This window comes from Pan paniscus, chromosome 12 (genome assembly GCF_029289425.2).
Source record: "Pan paniscus chromosome 12, NHGRI_mPanPan1-v2.0_pri, whole genome shotgun sequence".
NCBI classification, from domain to species: domain Eukaryota; kingdom Metazoa; phylum Chordata; class Mammalia; order Primates; family Hominidae; genus Pan; species Pan paniscus.
The window spans coordinates 62,379,432-62,397,274 of record NC_073261.2 but is presented as its reverse complement, the minus strand read 5'-3'; the positions used below and the strand labels follow the sequence as shown (position 1 = coordinate 62,397,274).

Below are 17,843 nucleotides of genomic sequence, written 5' to 3'. Positions count from 1 at the left end.
CTATCCCAAGCATACAAATTTCTCCACACCACATAGTCGCTGCATGGGGGATGGGGGAGAGGTGGTGTCAGCAATTCAAGACTGTCTTTCCTATCCTGTTCAGTGCTTCTTTGGGCAATATGAAGTTAAAATCAGGTTCTGTGAGTGCTCACCTGATTTTTGTTTCTTATGAAAGTGCTTTTGGTGTGTAGTTGTTAAATTTGGTGTTCCTATGGAGGGGGACATCCAGTGGAGCCTTCTAGTCCACCATCTTGCTCTGTACCCCCAGATCTAAAATAAATACATTTTGACATGAAGTGTTAAGCCACAGACATGTGGAAAATGTATTTATGTTAAACATCCATTGCTTAATGTCAGATAAATTAGATATTCATTCTGACAATACTATGCTGATATCTTGATTTATTCTATTTACCATGCTGTTTTTACAGAAAAAAAAATCCTAAGTGCCATTTTAGAAACCTAGAAATATGCAGGGAGATGGCAGAAAAATATTTCTAGATTCTTCTAAGCTATTTCTGTATCTGAGGAGAAAAACACATGGTTTACTCTTTAAAGATTTTGAATTGGAAAACATATGCACATTCTTTTTTTTCCTATACCACTCTTAATTCTTATAACAAGAGGGAAGATCTCTAGTAAAAAGGGATTACATAAAACTAGTGGACTGCCTATAAAGATGAGTCCCAGTTTCCAAACATTTGACTCTTCACTGCCTTCACCATCCACAGCTTATTATTAAGAAGATCTCCCTACAGTAAGAACCAAACTTTGTACTGATCATCACATAATTATAAAAGTACAATCACTGGTAAGAAAACATGGATTTATTCATAAGATGTAGATGTACAGACAAATACAACAAATGTACATGGCATCTGAATCACAAAATTTCAGCAAAGAAATAATCTTTCATTGAAAGGCTAAAGAACAAAAATGATGAGAAACCTTAAGAAGGTTTCAGGATAAGCAATGATAGTTTGTCTACTCAGAAAAAAAAATCAGTTCGAAAAAACAAACAAGCAAACAAAATACACAAAATACAGGAAAACGGAAAGCTCTAAGCACTAAACACAGGGAACTACTGATTTCTGATAGTTCAAGTTAACTACCATCTAGAAACAAATTTGGCATTTTAACAATTGTAATGAGAATCTATAAATAGCTCTACCTTTTTCACATGGTAATCTCCTTATAATTGTATGAATACTATGTTCAAATATTATTCTCTCTTGAAGCTTTCTTTGGTTTCTCACACTTAGTCACTCTATGTATTTCAATTTTTGCATCAATCATACTGAGGTTTTGCTTTTCATACAGTTCTTCCCTATCAGGCTTTGAATTTCTTGATGTTTCTGTTTTTCTGTGTATTCTATTTGCTTATCACAGTTCCTGTCATACATATAATAAAAATTTTATAGATGAATGAAATGGATGGTATGTAGAACATATCAGAACAGACAGACAAAACAGAGAGACAGCTGCCAATAATACTTAAGTAATAACAGAATGGGTCTGGGCTAATAAGGAAAAGAAAAAACAATCATCCATTCCAAAAAAAAAAGGATTTCCAAGGATGAGTAAATAGAGATTTGATTTTCTTTCTTATAGCTCAAAATATCTTTTTATGTTCAGTTAAAAACTTCTTTTGAAAGGCACTAGAAGCATTGCCTCCCCCAACCCCAACCACCAGCCAGAACCCCACCAAGCAATGAACACACCTGGTGCCCAGACTTCTGTTTCTAAATACCACTTCCAACTAAAAGAACCAGGACTCTTTGAAGGAATATGTAACTCCAGACATGGAATACAGAAAGAATAAGTCTACCCTGAGCACTCTTGTGTCAGAAAGCAAGATATGCTCAAAGACCAGCAGGACCTATCAAGAGGACAAAGGACCAAGTTAAAAGGGGGTTCCCACTGGCCACATTTGGGACAACTTGAGCATATTTTTTTAAAAGTAATAGAGTATAACATATGGAATAAGTAAAAATTAATGGATACACAGAGATACTTAAGGGAGAAAAAAAAGATAAGGAAAGGGGGTGGGGAAAGAAAATCTCTACTGAAGAATGCCAGTAATAAATATAGAAGGAATGACCAAATTAGAAAATCACCAATTTGCAACCCCCAATGTAAAAGCTAATTCAGGCAAAAATCACCAAAGTATGCTAAGGCCATTAGGTGAAAAGTTGTTAAAAACATTATATTCTCATGGCGCCTAAGTATTACCTCACAGATTACTTAGCAACACAAAGGGGAAAATGTATCTTTAAAATGGAGACCTGGCTGTCACCACCTTACATAAGTCATTAAAGTTAACATTACTGATAACAGGAGGACAACCTGATATTATGTAATTCATGAAATGACAAAATAGGAAATAAACATCATTACCTATGAAATAATCTCTTCAAAAATGTTTAATCCAATCCAATCCAATCTCTAGATCAGGAGTTAAGCTTTATTGTCCTGTGGATTTCTTTTACAGTCTGGTAAAGTTTATGGACGCCTTCTTAGAATAATGTTTTTAAATGCATAAAACACACAACACTACAATGGACAATTATACTGAACTACAGCTACAAAAATAACTGTTTAAATTATAACATAGTATTATTTCTTCTTTTTGAGACAGGCTCTCACTGTCACCCAGGCTGGAGTGCAGTGACATAATCACAGCTCACTGCAATCTCAACCTCCTGGGTGCAAGCGATCCTCCCACCTCAGCCTCCTGAGTAGCTGGGACCACAGGTGCACGCTACCACACCTGGCTAATTTTTGTATTTTTGTAGAGACGAGGTCTCACTATGTTGTCCAGGCTGGTCCTGAACTCCTGGGCTCAGGCAGTCCTCCCACATCAGCCTCCCAGAGTGCTGGTATTACAGGCATGAGCTACCATGCCCAGTCTACTATTGCTTCTTAATACGAATCTAGTAACTACCTTATAGGCAATAAATGAGCATAAATTAAATCTTAAGATATCTGTAGCAATTGAATGTGATATGAGAATACCTGAGATTTCTATTGGTGACAAAGCTACAGGTACTGTAAATGTACTGTCCATACTGTATCCATGAAGCGTTTCTTATATTCCTAATTAAAGGAAATGCTAAAATCCAGTTAGGGCAGAGTTTTTCAACTTTGACACTACTGACATTTTGAAAGGGATAATTCTGTTATCAGGGACTATCTTGTACCCACCCAGCTGTGACAATCAAAAATGTCCTAGGGTTGGGGAAGGAGAAGACAAACTCACCCCGGTTGAGAACCACTGAGTTAGGGATAAGTTAAAATAAAGATGTAATTTTTTTCCCCATCTAAAGTTCACAGATTCCCTGAATTCTACAGACCCTACAAGAGTCTGTGAACTCAAGGTTCAGCACCCTTGCTCTAGACCTACCTTTGAGTTTACAGTAAATAGAAGGAAGTAGGATAGTAAGGTTTAAACCACCATATATGAGGAAACAATGAGACAAATTAAGAGTATGAGATAGTCTATTAAGAAATTGGCTTGGATACTCAGTCATTTTAAAAAGGTGGGAAACTACTCTAGACTAAAATAATGTGATTATTTACCTGCTTGTTTCCTATCTCTCCCACTATACTGTAAACTTACTTATATTTGTTTCATTCACTTTCCTATACCACACCCAATACAAAGTCTAAGCATTCAATAAACTGCATGACTATTCAATGAACGAATGAGCAAATGAATGAATATCACAGAAAATGTGTAAGACACACAAGCCACTAACACAATACCTCAAAAGGTTCACATACATTTCAAATAATCTAAAAATATAAATCCAAAATATATTTCCTTGTTTGTATAACATTACTTGACTTTCTGAAATTTGATTCTAGATCTCCACCTTCCTTGTAAAGCGATATACTAGTTAAGAGTATTGGCCATACAATCAGTTAGATCACTGTCATTTATTAAGTTGTGTGACAACTGTCTTACCTTCCTAAGTCTCAGTTTCCTAATTTGTAAAATGGGACAGCAGCAGTATCTTCCTCATAGGAATGTCATAAGATTTAAATGAAATAACTTATGTGAGTTCATAGCATAATACTTGGTACATAGTAGACATTCAATAAATAATTGCAACAACTATTATTATAAACTTTTTTTTTTTGAGACAGTCTCACTCTGTCAGCAGGCTAGAGTGCAGTGGCGCAATCTCGGCTTCACTGCAACCTCCGCCTCCCAGTTTCAAGCCATTCTCCTGCCTCAGCCTCCTGAGTATCTGGGACTACAGGCGCATGCCACCACGCCCAGCTAATTTCTGTAATTTTAGTAGAGACAGGGTTTCGCCATATTGGTCAGGCTAGTCTTGAACTCCTGACCTCAGGTGATCCACCCGCCTTGGCCTCCCAAAGTGCTGGGATTACAGGCGTGAGCCACCACGCCCAGCAAACATCTTACTTTTTAAATGGTCAGCAAACATTAACATTTCAACTGTGCCATGCAAAATTTTAAAATAAATGCACACTTTAGGATCCTGAGCCTCCTCTTCTAGCGTCCTTTTCTTTGCTTGAGCATTCCTAATCCTGGAGAGAGAGGTGGTGGGTAGGAGAAAGTAGAGGGAAAACAGCAATAACAAACTAAACCAATATGGGCAGACATAACTTACTTTCAGAAAAGTCACCAAAGCATAGAAAAATGATCCTCATTGCCTTGCCACTAAAGGGGGTAAAAAGAATATTGGAAAGTGATAATGAAGCTAGAAAATATGGTGGCCTAGAACATAAGCAACTTTGATGACAAAATTGTGCCCGTGGGAGAGAAGACAGACGAGGAGGTGGTAGGGGAGTGACTGGAAATAATGGTTTGGAAGACATCTGAGCATAGGTCAAAGTTAAGTCCATGGAAGTAGAGTAGACGAGATAAAAATTACAATTTTTGAGTTGGACAAGACTTTAAAAGAATATCTGGCTTGACTTTCTACTTCATATATAAATCCTTTCTACAAGGGGTCTTTTTGCCTCTACTTGAAAACTTCAATAATGAAGAATTAACTACTTTAAAAGCAGAGTACTACTGTAAAACAACCATAATTACTTTGGAGAAAAAAAATTCTTGTAGTCAACAGAATCCTGCTTCCCTGAATTTTCCATTACTGCTTCTAGTTCAATTACATTACAGGAATGAATTAGTAGATAACTACAGATAGTCACAGGAAAGTGATATTACAAATGGAGAAAGTGCCAAAGAAGAGAGCTAATGAAAGCTCTGAGGAAGGAGTAGGGCAAATATGTTTAGAGGAAAAGACAAAGGCAATCAGAAATACCATCCTTACACAGGGAAGATGTGTCAGGAAGTTAAGTGCGAATAGTAAGTAGCATCAACATGCTGCAAAGAAATCAAGGAGATTACTAACTTTAGAAAGGATACTGGATTAAGAACAGTTTCAGGACAGTGGTTAGGGAAGAAGCAATCCCACTGAGGTTAAGAGGTAAGTGATGAAGTAATAAAGGCAACAATATCAACATCTCTTTGGTGGTAAAAGGAAAAAAAAAAAAAAGAACAAGAGTTGAGCAAGAATCTTTTAGGCTATCGGAGACCTGAGCATATTTGTAGGCAAACAGCAAGAAGCCAATTGAAGGGTGAGATTAAAGAGGAACAAGAGGCTGGGCGCAGTGGCTCATGTCTGTAATTCCAGCACTTCGGGAGGACGAGGTGGTTAGATCACCTGAGGTCAGGAGTTCAAGATCAGCCAAGCCAACGTGGTGAAACCCCATCTCTACAAAAAATATGAAAAATTAGCCGGGCATGGTGGCATGCACCTGTAATCCCAGCTACTCGGAAGGTTGAGGCACAAGAATTGCTTGGACCTGGGAGGCAGAGGTTGCAAGGAGCCAAGATCATGCCATTGAACTCCAGCCTGGGTGACAGAGCGCGACTCCGTCTCAAAAAAAAAAAAAGGAACAAGTGGTGGAGAAAGGAGATGGTCAGAGTTACATACACACAGGAATGGGGTGAGAGGGGATGGGAAAAGGAGAGGCAAAGTGAGAAAGAAAGAATATCAAGCCCAGGGACTAAAAGGCACCTCAGGTTTATGCCACACCTTGAGAAAGACAGGACTTTGTCAGGCAACAGTGAGAAAATAAGCAGGCTGACCTAGAAAAGTTGCCTCACACCCTACTCCTGTGCCCAATGTGTGAGTGGGAGGAGGAGTGGAAATCAGCTGGGACTGCAGGCTCTGAAGGTTCTGTGAAGTGCTAGATCAAGAGCATGTAAAAATACGCTACCAATGAAAGAAGGAAGGATGACAGGGAAGAATGAAATGGAAAGACAAGAAGAATTGCATCATCACTAATATCTGACTATACAGTCAAATACAGTGAACACTATACAGTTCATAATAGATTACTTTCAGATGTTTTTGTTCATCTTCAAAATAACCTAGTAAGAAAAATATTTCTGAATGAATCAATGAATCAACGATCTCCATTATATGAATGAAGAAACAAGTTCAAGAGTAACTTGATTTCAGATCATTCAGTGAGTTAACTGTGAAAAGGGAATCTGAATTCAGATTTTCTGATTCTAAGTTCCATGCCACTGTCTCTGCACCAATAAAAAAATTTTAAATTATGTCACTACTCCTTCCCACCCATTTCAGGCTCCTAGTGCTTTCCTTTTCTGTCTTTGTCTCCTTATCAGATCAATGACTGAATCAATAATTATTTACTCTCATAAATATTACTTATGTCCATCTTCTATTGAATGATAGAAATAATTAACATCTAATTGTGACAATTTTATAAGACCAGGACTATTCCAAAAGAAAAAAGATACTATACATTTTCTTTTCTTTTTTTTGAGATGGAGTCTCGCTGTTGTCGCCTAGGCTGGAGTACAGTGGCAAGATCTCAGTTCACAACAACCTCTGCCTCCCGGGTTCAAGCGATTCTCCTGCCTCAGCCTCCTGAGTAGCTAAGACTACAGGCACCCAAGCACCACGCCCGGCTAATCTTTGTATTTTTAGTATAGACGGGGTTTCACCATGTTGCCCAGGCTGGTCTCAAACTCCTGACCTCAGGTGATCCGCCTGCCTCAGCCTCCCAAAGTGCTGGGATTACAGGCGTGAGCCACCATGCCCAGCCTACATTTTCATCAGTGTAATTTACTGCATTTTTCTTACCAAAGGAGTAATTGTGCACCTGTAACGTGGGATAAATATGCTACTTCAGCGCATCATTTTAGCACTTTCAAGAAAGTTTGAGCCCAAGAAGTTGAGGCTGCAGTGAGCTGTGATGGCGTCACTGCACTCTGACCAAGGCAGTGGAGAGACGCCATTTCAACAACAACTTCTGAATTCCATATAATTGACCCTTTTTTTTTTTTTGAGACAGTCTCGCTCTGTCACTCAGGCTGGAGTGCAGTGGCGTGATCTCGGCTCACTGCAACTTCCTGCTTCTGGATTCAACTGATTCTCCTGCCTCAGCCTCCCAAGAAAATGGGACTACAAGCGCCTGTCACCTTGCTTGCCTAATTTTTGTATTTTCAGTAGAGACGAAGTTTCACCATGTTGGCCAGACTGGTCTCAAACTCCTGACCTCAGGTGATCCGCCCACCTCGGCCTCCCAAAGTGCTGGCATTACAGGCGTGAGCCACCGCGCCTGGCCCCATATAATTGACTTATAAATGAACTTTTTAAAAAAAAGTCTATTTATAATTTGAGAAAACATGGATAAAGTGGAATTTCTTTTTAACACTGGAGCTGGACAGAGCTTTTTTGACATAATTTTGATACAATTTTGGACCTAATTTTTTTAAAAGTCCACAATTGACTGCTGTTTTTTTAAAAGCAAACAAAAAAATCTCAAATTTCATTTCTCCAAATTTACAAGTACTGATAATATGCAAGAAAAACTTAACCACACTGTAATGTCCTACCAAAGATCAGTTTGACAGAACTCAGGAGTTTATGTTACCATAGTAAAAACTCTGCCCCCTCCTTTCTCCACCACCTTTTCTTGTTCCTATTTAATCTCATCCTTCAGTTGGTTTCTTGCTGTTTGACTACAAAATACATCAAATATCTCATGTTCTAAGAAGTACTTTCCACAACATTTTTGAAATGTAAAAACCAATTTCTGGCAAATGTAAGTTTTTCATACTACCTATACACAAATAGCAATATACTTCTACACTATTTAAGATTTATCATTTGACAAAATCTAGTTTAATCATAATTTTTAAAAATCTTTAAATTTTTTTAAAATGCATATCACATATTATTGCTCACAAAAATCTCAATATTGAAGGTACAATTTAAACATAATCTCAAGAAATACTAACATTGGGGCTGTCATATAAATAAGTACTTCTATAGTCCTCTTGAGCATTAAAGAAGTATGGAAGAGGCTTAAGGAACCCAGAAAATCAGAACAAAGTTGTAGTAATCTAATTTTCTTTTTCTTTACATCCTCATATGGCATTTATGAGACCCTGTGCTTTGCAGAAAACTCTGAATGCATGCGCTTCCTAAAGTTGCTTATTTACTTTTTATTTAGTGACAAGAAACAATAAGAAATAATATTGACTAGGAGGATAAAAATTATAACAATTTGTAATGTTAAATTTAAATATTTTTAAATGGCTTATAAAACAAATGCTATTTCATGTGATATCTTTATCAGGAAGAAAAAATCATAAATATCCTCATAAAATATATACTTTTTAAGTCTAGATATTATTCCAAATAAAAGCAATGTCTTTTTTCCCCCAGCACTCAGAGAATTATAACATTATAGCAGCCATTAAAATTAAGAGGAGGCCGGGCACGGTGGCTCATGCCTGTAATCCCAGCACTTTGGGAGGCTGAGGCAGGCAGGTCACAAGGACAGGATATCCTGACCACCATGGCCAACATGGTGAAACCCTGTCTCTACTAAAATACAAAAAGTTAGCCGGGCATGGTGGTGCACGCCTGTAGTCCCAGCTACTCGGGAGGCTGAGGCAGAGCAATCGCTTGAACACAGAACGGGGAGGTTGCAGTGAGCCGTGATTACACCATTGCACTCCAGCTTAGCAACAGAGCCAGACTCCGTCTCAAAAGAAACAAAAAATTGATTAAGGGTCACAGGCCTGGAATATGAATAAACTATACTAAGATAAAATCTGTCTCTAGCATGTAAAAATTCCAACAACAACAAAAAATAGCTTGGATGCTTTCTTACTCCTTTGGGCCACTGATACGATTGTATTACTAGTGAAATTTTTGTCAGTCAAAATGAACCATATTAGATACTGGTATTCTCTTCTTGGAGTCCCAGCCAAAAATATTAGCAAGATAATCTTAAAATCTCTCATTCAGAGGTACTGAAGAATAAATATGTCTCAAATATATAAACTATTAGACACTTATTAAGTAACAAAGATGATGCTTTCAAGGAATTTTCATTTTAGGAAAAATAAAGCAAAATAGCTAAGAAACATCTGCAATAAGTCAGTAAATAGTTTACAAATAAAAATATTAAATGTTAGTTTAAGGGAAAAGTAAATACAGGGTTTATGATTACTATAACCTCAAACAAACAATAAATTAGTATTTTAATTAATCACTCCTTGGCATTACCCTTACATCTCTCACCACTGGTTGGCTATCTTAGCCCTGCTCTACTTTACTAACTTCATTACTTAGCCTACATCCCCATTACTTCATCTCCCTTGCATCTCTCCTCCCTCATCCACCTTCAATACAGTCTGTCTTTGCTTTTCTCCTGCTTGCAGAACACTGCCAGAAAAAACAGTAAAATATGCTGATTACAAATTTATGAGTTCCAATCTCAGATGAGCCTCTGATGCTGCTCAGCAATTCTTTCACTTATTTATCTTGAAACCCTTCTCTTCTCCATTCCCCACAATATGTGGAACACTTTCATCACTCTCCTCAAGTTCCCTAGCCTACTTCCAACAACCCAAGGCTCAAAAAGTAACTGTTTAAAAAAAAAAAAAAAAAAAGTCCCCAGATGTAGTTTTTTCCGTTCATATCCAAATGTACCTAATTCTCATCTATACACAACTCTTAACTTTCTGAGATAGAGTATAGGTGTCTACTCTTTTCCAGAGTTAATCCCCCAACAGCTGTTTTTGATCTTACCTCTTCCTGCTTCATCTGGGACCTTTTTCTATTAGTTATTCTCCAATTCTATCTTTAATCTCTTCATCGGCCCATCAAAAAAAAAAAAGAAAAGAAAAGTTCAAGCACCAAATGAAGGCCCTTTCCCTCCTCCCTGCCTCCTCCAGCTACTACTTCTCACCTCCCCTTCATTGGCAAACCTCTGTTCTCTTTTTGGTCTACCTCCTTAGCTGTCTTCCATCTTCACCATTTACTTGGCTCCAGAAAAGGTTAGGAATGACCTGATTTCTACATTCAGTGGCCTATATTCAGAATTTATCTAACCTGACCTCAATGCCCTGAAAAAGTCAAAGAAGGTAATAAAAGTAGAAGAAATGCAAAAAGAAAAGTTACCATTTGTAATCCTCCAACATAACGACTGATTCAAGCAAGGATCATTAATGGGTACCAAAATCACTGGTTAAAGGGTTGTCAGGGAATAGGATATTTACACGGCTATTAAGTATCCTCTATAAATTATTTATTAAACAGTAGAGAGATCTGTCAGTTCACCTTTACCAAGTGATCAAACTTGCAATACCAATATAGTGATAGCCTGAAATCATGTGCCTCCTGATGTAATACAGCAGAAATACACATCATCTGTGTGATGGTCTCACCAGAAATGTCTGACTAGAATCTAATCATGAGGAACAGACCAATTCAGAATGTGGAACATGCTCCAGGACATATGGTCTCTACTTCTCAATGGATAAACCTAAAGAAGAGAGGAAGGCGGTAGGACTAGTCCAGATTGGGGGAGACTTAAAGAGACATACCAGCCAAATGCAATGCATTAACCTTGAATGAATCCTGCATTTGAGGGGGAAAAAAGCTATAAAGATTTTCGGGACAAATGGGAAGATTTAAGTATAGAGTATACATCAAATAATGTTATTAGGTAAATGCTGATATATATGATATATATCAGCATTTATATATAAATATATCAATATATATCATATATATGATATATATCAGCATTTATATATCAATATATATCTATATATCATATATTTATATATCTATATATCATATATAGATATATAAATATATATCTATATATCTATATATGATATATATCATATATAGAGATATATATCATATATAGATATATATATCATATATATAGAGAGAGATATATATATCATATATAATACCAATCAATACCACGTTACTTATTCTGAATATTGTCTGCAACTATTCCACCCTCAAATTACCCCATAAAAATCTTACTGAATAGCTGGGCCTTTGACCACCTCTACCCTTATTTTTATATGATTCTGAAAGAAAGGTGACCAGTTAACAAAATTGTAAGAAACAAGCCAGGCGCGGTGGCTCACACCTGTAATCCCAACACTTTGGGAGGCTGAGGCAGGTGGATCACAAGGTCAGGAGTTCGAGACCAGTCTGACCAACATGGCGAAACCCTGTCTCCATTTAAAATACAAAAATTTGCTGGGCGTAGTGACACGCACCTGTAATCCCAGCTACTCAGGAGGCTGAGGCAGGAGAATTGCTTGAACCCAGGATGCAAAGGTTGCAGTGAGCCGAGATTGCACCACTGCACTCCAGCTTGGGTGACAGAGTGAGACTCTGTCTCAAAAAATAATAATAATAATAAAATTCTAAGAAATTATATTTTCGCCCATTCATTTCATGCATTTTAATTAATTCAACTCTAAACGCTACAGCATAACTGTGGACTACGGGACATACAGAAAAATCAAAGTGACTTTTTTGCATAGAAAGATGAAAAATAATTTTAAAAGAAATCTAGAAGGAAATGAGATTTTACAAATGGTGAGCAGGCTTACAACCCCTATTTCTTCAGTTAAATTCCCACATCTGAAGAATAATTACCTTCAGATAATAGAAAAACCCTTCAAATACACAGGAAGGCAGGCATAGTAAATGAAGACAAAAGTATTATTCCCCAAAAGGGAATTAATCCAAATAACGATAGCATACTCTTAAAAACACTAAAACTTTTTGTATAAGTCACTTCCAAAAATTTTAACTCTGAAGTAAAATATATATTTTCAAGTCTTCTCAAATAGCAAATTTGAAAACAAGGTAATCTTTTCTTAATAAGTTAATTTCACCAATAATCAGTTATTTTACTGTGCTATAACGGTGATACTCTCAGGTGCTACAGAAGGAAGTCAGTTTGCCCCTATATTAAGGAGTTTCAGATTATAGTGATATACTAGTTATTTTACTAGTTTGTTATCAATATTTGTATTTAGTGCTTCTCTCCTCCCTAGAGAGGCTGTCAGCCATCACTATTCTCCGCCTTACTATCTATATTCCTGCCTTTGACAACCTCTATATTCCTTCCTAATTTGATTCTTCTGAAGCGAATAACTCTTCTACAGTATATTATAGTTGACACTGCATCTTAATACATATTACCTCATTTAATAATTCTTACAATAGCCTTGTAATACATGGATTATCACTACCCCTATTTTATAGATGAGAAAACTGAGGCTCAGAAAGAATAACTTGAGTAACTTATCCATAAGGTATGGATGATAAATAGCAAAAGTGATCTCAACTGTCAATTACCTTCTTTCATCAACAAATTAAGCTTGTTAAAAACATTAAATAGTGTAAAGTGGAGCTCATAGGGGAAAAAAAGATTCATTATAAGCTTGGAATTTTTCTGGACATTCACAACATACATACATACATACATAACATAAGTGTTATACATACATACATACATATATAACATAAGTGTTATCCATAAAGTTAAACACTTAGCTTACTTCTCCTTTCTTGGTAGTTGAAGCTGCCAGGGGAAAAAAAATCACTTCTGGATAAAAAAGATATGACTATATTCTATTTACAAGTTCAAAAACATATGCAAAAATAACTAACAATTCAAAACAATAGTAGTCCAAATTTGCAGTAAATTAAGTCTGTTTTTAGAAAAAAAAGGGGTTCTTTTTTCAGATTTGAAGACAACCTAAACATACGAAAGAGTATCTGCGTCATGTCGTAAACAGATTTCCTTTTATTTTTCCCTCAATTCCTCCTCTTGCAAAGAAATAGAGTTAGTTGCTAGAGGATCTAAGGTGTTAATCTAATTCACCAAACATCGCCCACTGAGACTATTCTCCCACCTGGTAGGAATCAAAAACAATAGGTCCTTACCAGAAATCGTGCAGCCCCTAGGTTTACAATGGTACCATTGACATTTTGAACCGGATAATTTCTTGCAGAAGTATGTCCTGTGCATTGTAGGGTATTTAGCAACATCCTTGGCCAATACCATTTCCTTCAGCTATGACAACCAAAAATGTCTCTAGACACTGCCAAATTTCCCTTGGAGTCAAAACCGTCCTCGCAGAGCCATTGTTTTAGATGTTAGGGCACTGGATATTTGAAAAAGGAAACCTCCAACTGGCCCTGTTAATTATAATTTTTTAAAATTTGGATTTAAAAAAATAAGACATTAATAGTACAAGAAGATACCTAAATAATACATTTGCTACCCTTCCTTAGGTTAAAGCATTTTTAGAGGATTTTGTAACATGGGTTTCATCAATGTAGCTAAATATAGTCACCCACTTTTCCCCTAAAGTTGGGGGAATGTCCAGTTCTTTCTCAGCTCTGCTAGCAAAATGTCAAATACATACATATATACAAGAATCTAAACAATTCTAACTTCCAAAGTCCCATTTCTTGCTTTACATGGCCACGCTGTGGTTCTTGAGCCACACATCCTAGAGATTCAAGCTTCTAATCTCCATGTTTCCTCATCTGGTTGCTGCCAACTAATAGCGAGGTGAGCAGGAAGTAAGCTGATGACCTTTAAGATCTTTTCCCTGATATTCTAATATTCAATGACAAAAATGCCCACTTTCACTTACTGATTCCGAGCTGACCAAACTACCTCTTGAGGTTACTGAAGCCATTCATGCCTTCTCCAACTTTATGCTGAATACAACCAAAAAGTGTATCAGTTATTTACATCACTTTTAATATTGGTGATCAGTTGCTTATTCCCTAGCTCAAATAAAAAATTTTAACATGTACACTGATTTTAAAGGAAAAGCTTTTCAAGAAGCTATGAGCCAAGAAGCATTATATGAAAGGCCCACATTAGGCCAATATTGAGACAGAAAGTAGACTAGTGGTTGCCTAAAGCTGGGGGTGGGGTGAAGAGAATGGGGAGTAACTGTTAATGGATAAAGGTTTTTTGAGGGAATGATGAAAATGTTCTAAAATTAGATTATGGTGATGGTTGCACAATTATTTAATCTAAAAACCACTGAATTGTACATTTTTTTTTTTTTTTTGAGATGGAGTCTCGTTCTATCACCCAGCCTGGAGTGCAGTGGTGCTATCTCGGCTCACTGCAACCTCCACCTCCCAGGTTCAAGCGGTTCTCCAGCCTCAGCCTCCCCAGTAGCTGGGATGACAGGCGCTCGCCCCCATGCCCGGCTAATTTTTATATTTTTAGTACAGACGGGGTTTCACCATGTTGGCTAGGCTGGTCTTGAACTCTGGATCTCAGGTGATCTACCTGACTAGGCTTCCCAAAGTGGTGGGATTACAGGTGTGAGCCACGGAACCCGGCCAAGTGGTACACCTTAAATGGGTGTATTTTATGGTATGTTAATTTTATCTCAATAAAGCAGTTTTTAAAAAGCAAAGAGCAGGAAAAAGGAATTGTAATTAACTTTTGTTGATTAAAAAAAAAAAAAAAAAAAAAGAGTGTGATGGGCCAGGGCCGGGGCGGTGGCTCACACCTCTAATCCCAGCTTTCTGGGAGGCCAAGGCCGGTGGATCACAAGGTCAGGAGTTCAAGACCAGCCTGGCTAATATGGTGAAACCCCGTCTCAACTAAAAATACAAAAATCAGCCAGGTGTGGGCGCGCCTGTAGTCCCAGCTACTCAGGAGACTGAGGCAGAAGAATCACTTGAAGCCGGTAGGCGGAGGTTGCGGTGAGCCAAGATAGCGCCACTGCACTCCAGCCTGGGCAACAGAGCAAGACCCCGTCTCAAAAAAAAACAAAAACAAAAAAACCAAAAAAAGAGTATGATGAAGAAATTCTGCAAAATTTGCCGTTTCATGGGCCATACAGGAATTGACTTTAATTCTGACACAAAAAATTATCTTATCCAGAAATCAATTTTAACTTTCCAGAAAATATAAGCATATGCAAAAGTAATCACCTTTTCCTAGTAAACTTTTAGTATTAAATTCTAATTTCAAAAACACTTCAGAAAGCCAAATGCTGTAGTAACAATACTTCTACAAGAACAAAATATACGAATATCAACAACAAAACAGTCTTTACGATTTGGTTGTGATGCATTCTTTATTTTAAAAACCCATTAAAACATTTTTCATTTATTTAAAAAGTGATCCTCAGACTGCCTCTTAGATTGGTAGTGTAATAATTCTTAAGTTATCAGAACATAATTTAAAAATAGCCAAATTACAATAAAATCGCAAACATCTACTGTCGTCCCAAACAACTATCAATTACAGCTACTGGTAACCTATCATAAGCAATGATGAGCACTACGAACCATCAACATCCATTTCTAGGAAATCCGATTCTGACTACACTACAAATACAGTCAAACAAATCCCATCATTCCCTCTGTTCCATCATTTAACTGCTTAGAAATCATTTAGGCTCTGAAGGTGCTTTTTCCAATTAGAACTCCCCTTCGGATTTATAAAAGTGAATGTACATCAAAATCTGCAGTTTAGGTTATCGCAGTAATATTTCTCGGTATACTACAAGTAATTTATCACGGTATTACTTAAAGGCGTTTAGTATTAAGACTGCCCTTGATTTGACAAATCAGAAATACAGCCAATTAAAAACAAAAACAGTCCAAACAATTTAATTCTTCGAAAGAGCCTCAATAAAGACCAAAAAATAAAGCTGGTTAGAAGAAAAAAAATTTTTTTTGAAACGCCGGTCAGTCAAAATGCTAAAAATACCATCTTGAACTCAACACATGAACAGACCAAATGGCTAATTATAATGGGCAAGCCAAAATTCCCAAGTCAACGACGGGAGAGCAGAGACGGCAGAGAGGGCCTGCCCTTTCTGTCTATGCAGAGATGGAAGGAGGCAGAACTGAAGAAAATTATTGCACAAATTATTTCAAGCTACATTGCCAAAATGCAAAATACTGAGTAACTCTTTGGGTTTGCCTTCCCCGGAGAGAAAAACAAACAAATGTTTAAACGATTCCAGTAGAATCCAATAGGACTAAGGGCCTGGCTGGAAAAAGAAAAGGAAAGTTTGGGGGCAGCGTCTAAGGGGGTGATGGAAGTTCCAGAGCTGGGATCCCGGAAAGATAAGAGAGGGGCAAGAGCGGCGTTTGCGGTCGCTGACAGGAGGCAGGGAACACAGCTGCCAGCCCCGATGCCGGAGGTAGAGTGAAAAGGAAAAAAAAAAAAAAAAAAAAAGGAGGTGGCGGAGAGGAGCATGGAAGCTTCAGCGCCGGTCAGCTGTGACCGAAACTCGGTCCGTTTGGGGCTGGAGAGGAGAGCCGAGGGGGTGGGGTCTCGGTCCCTCTCTCCGCTGTAGGTCGGGGTGAGAGTGGGCTGCGACGCGCGGGGGGCCGCGGGGCACACCTACCTGCGGGTCCCGGGGCAGTCGCCCTGAGCGAGGCCTAGTGCATCGCCGCCGCCTCCAGCCCTCCACGTCGCACCGAGGCTGCTGCTCCACGGCCGCCGCCGCCCGGCGCCCGGCCGGGCCCGAGCCCGGCTTCCCGCCCCCGCCCCGCGCCCGCTGGCCAGTCGGCCCGGGGAGCACAGGGCTGCCCTCTCGAGCCCAGCTTCACTCAGGGGTGAGAGGTGGCAGCGGCGGCTCCCTCACGTCTCTCCCGGGTGTCCTGTCAGCCAGCAGTTTCCCCCGGGTCCGCAGCGCCGCCTCCGCCGCTGCTGCCACCGCCTCTCCCACATCCCCGGCCTCCAGGGGAGCCGCCGCCGCCGCGCCACGACCACTGCCTCTAGCGCTTCTGCTCCCGGCTCCACTGCTTTCCCTCACCCCGCCGGCCCAGCCGGCTCGGCCCGGTCGGGTGCGGGGAGACAGCGCCGGAGGCCGCCGCAGCCCCCAGCCCACAATCCACCGCGCGGCTCCGCCGGGGCGGGAGGGCCGCGGCCCGGGCCGGGGGGAGCGCCCGCCGCCTGGGGAAAGCGGCCTTGGCGCAGGCCGGCGTGCCCGTCGCAGGCGCAGCCAGAGTTCTCTCGGGGCGGGGAATACACCGCGTGGCTCCCCTGCGCCTCCTCTAATAGTCCTACACGCAGACAAATCCACGCTGAATTCCACTTTCCCCACCACCCTTCCCCCCAACTCCCAGTTTTCAGGAACACCCAGAAAACCTCCTGCCGCCTTCCCCGGGACTGGGACGCGACCCCTCCAGCGTAGCCCTCGCCACCCCCAAGACCAACCGACTCGAAACATCCCTAAATCACCCGGGACCTATTAAAGCAAATACTTCCACGAGATTCCTCCTCTCCCCCACCCCCTCGAAGTAAATGCTTTTCAGCTGTTCCCTAGTAAATGCCCTTCCAAAGGTTAAAGGTCACCCCTCCGCAACAACCCAGTTCTCTCTATTGAGGCCTTTTCCCCAGCCAGTCCTCCCCTCCAAGTCTTCCCCAAGTTCCAGGCCTTCCTCCCAGACACTGTAATCAGTTATTCCTGTTACTTGACTGAGATACTT

At 39.4% G+C, this 17,843-nt stretch overlaps 1 protein-coding gene across 5 annotated transcripts in view; it reads right to left on the bottom strand.

The window, feature by feature from the left end:
• The window catches only part of VPS54 (VPS54 subunit of GARP complex), a 126,819-nt gene extending 109,923 nt beyond the window's left edge, over nt 1-16,896 (bottom strand). For 4 of the 5 annotated variants that reach the window (XM_034953253.3, XM_034953254.3, XM_034953256.3 and 1 more), the window contains exon 1: nt 16,757-16,896. The gene's annotated coding sequence lies outside the window, so the exon portion shown is untranslated. The remainder of the gene's footprint in view (nt 1-16,756) is intronic. The other variant, XM_063594909.1, reaches the window with a different exon arrangement.
• Between the last annotated feature and the right edge of the window lie 947 nt (nt 16,897-17,843).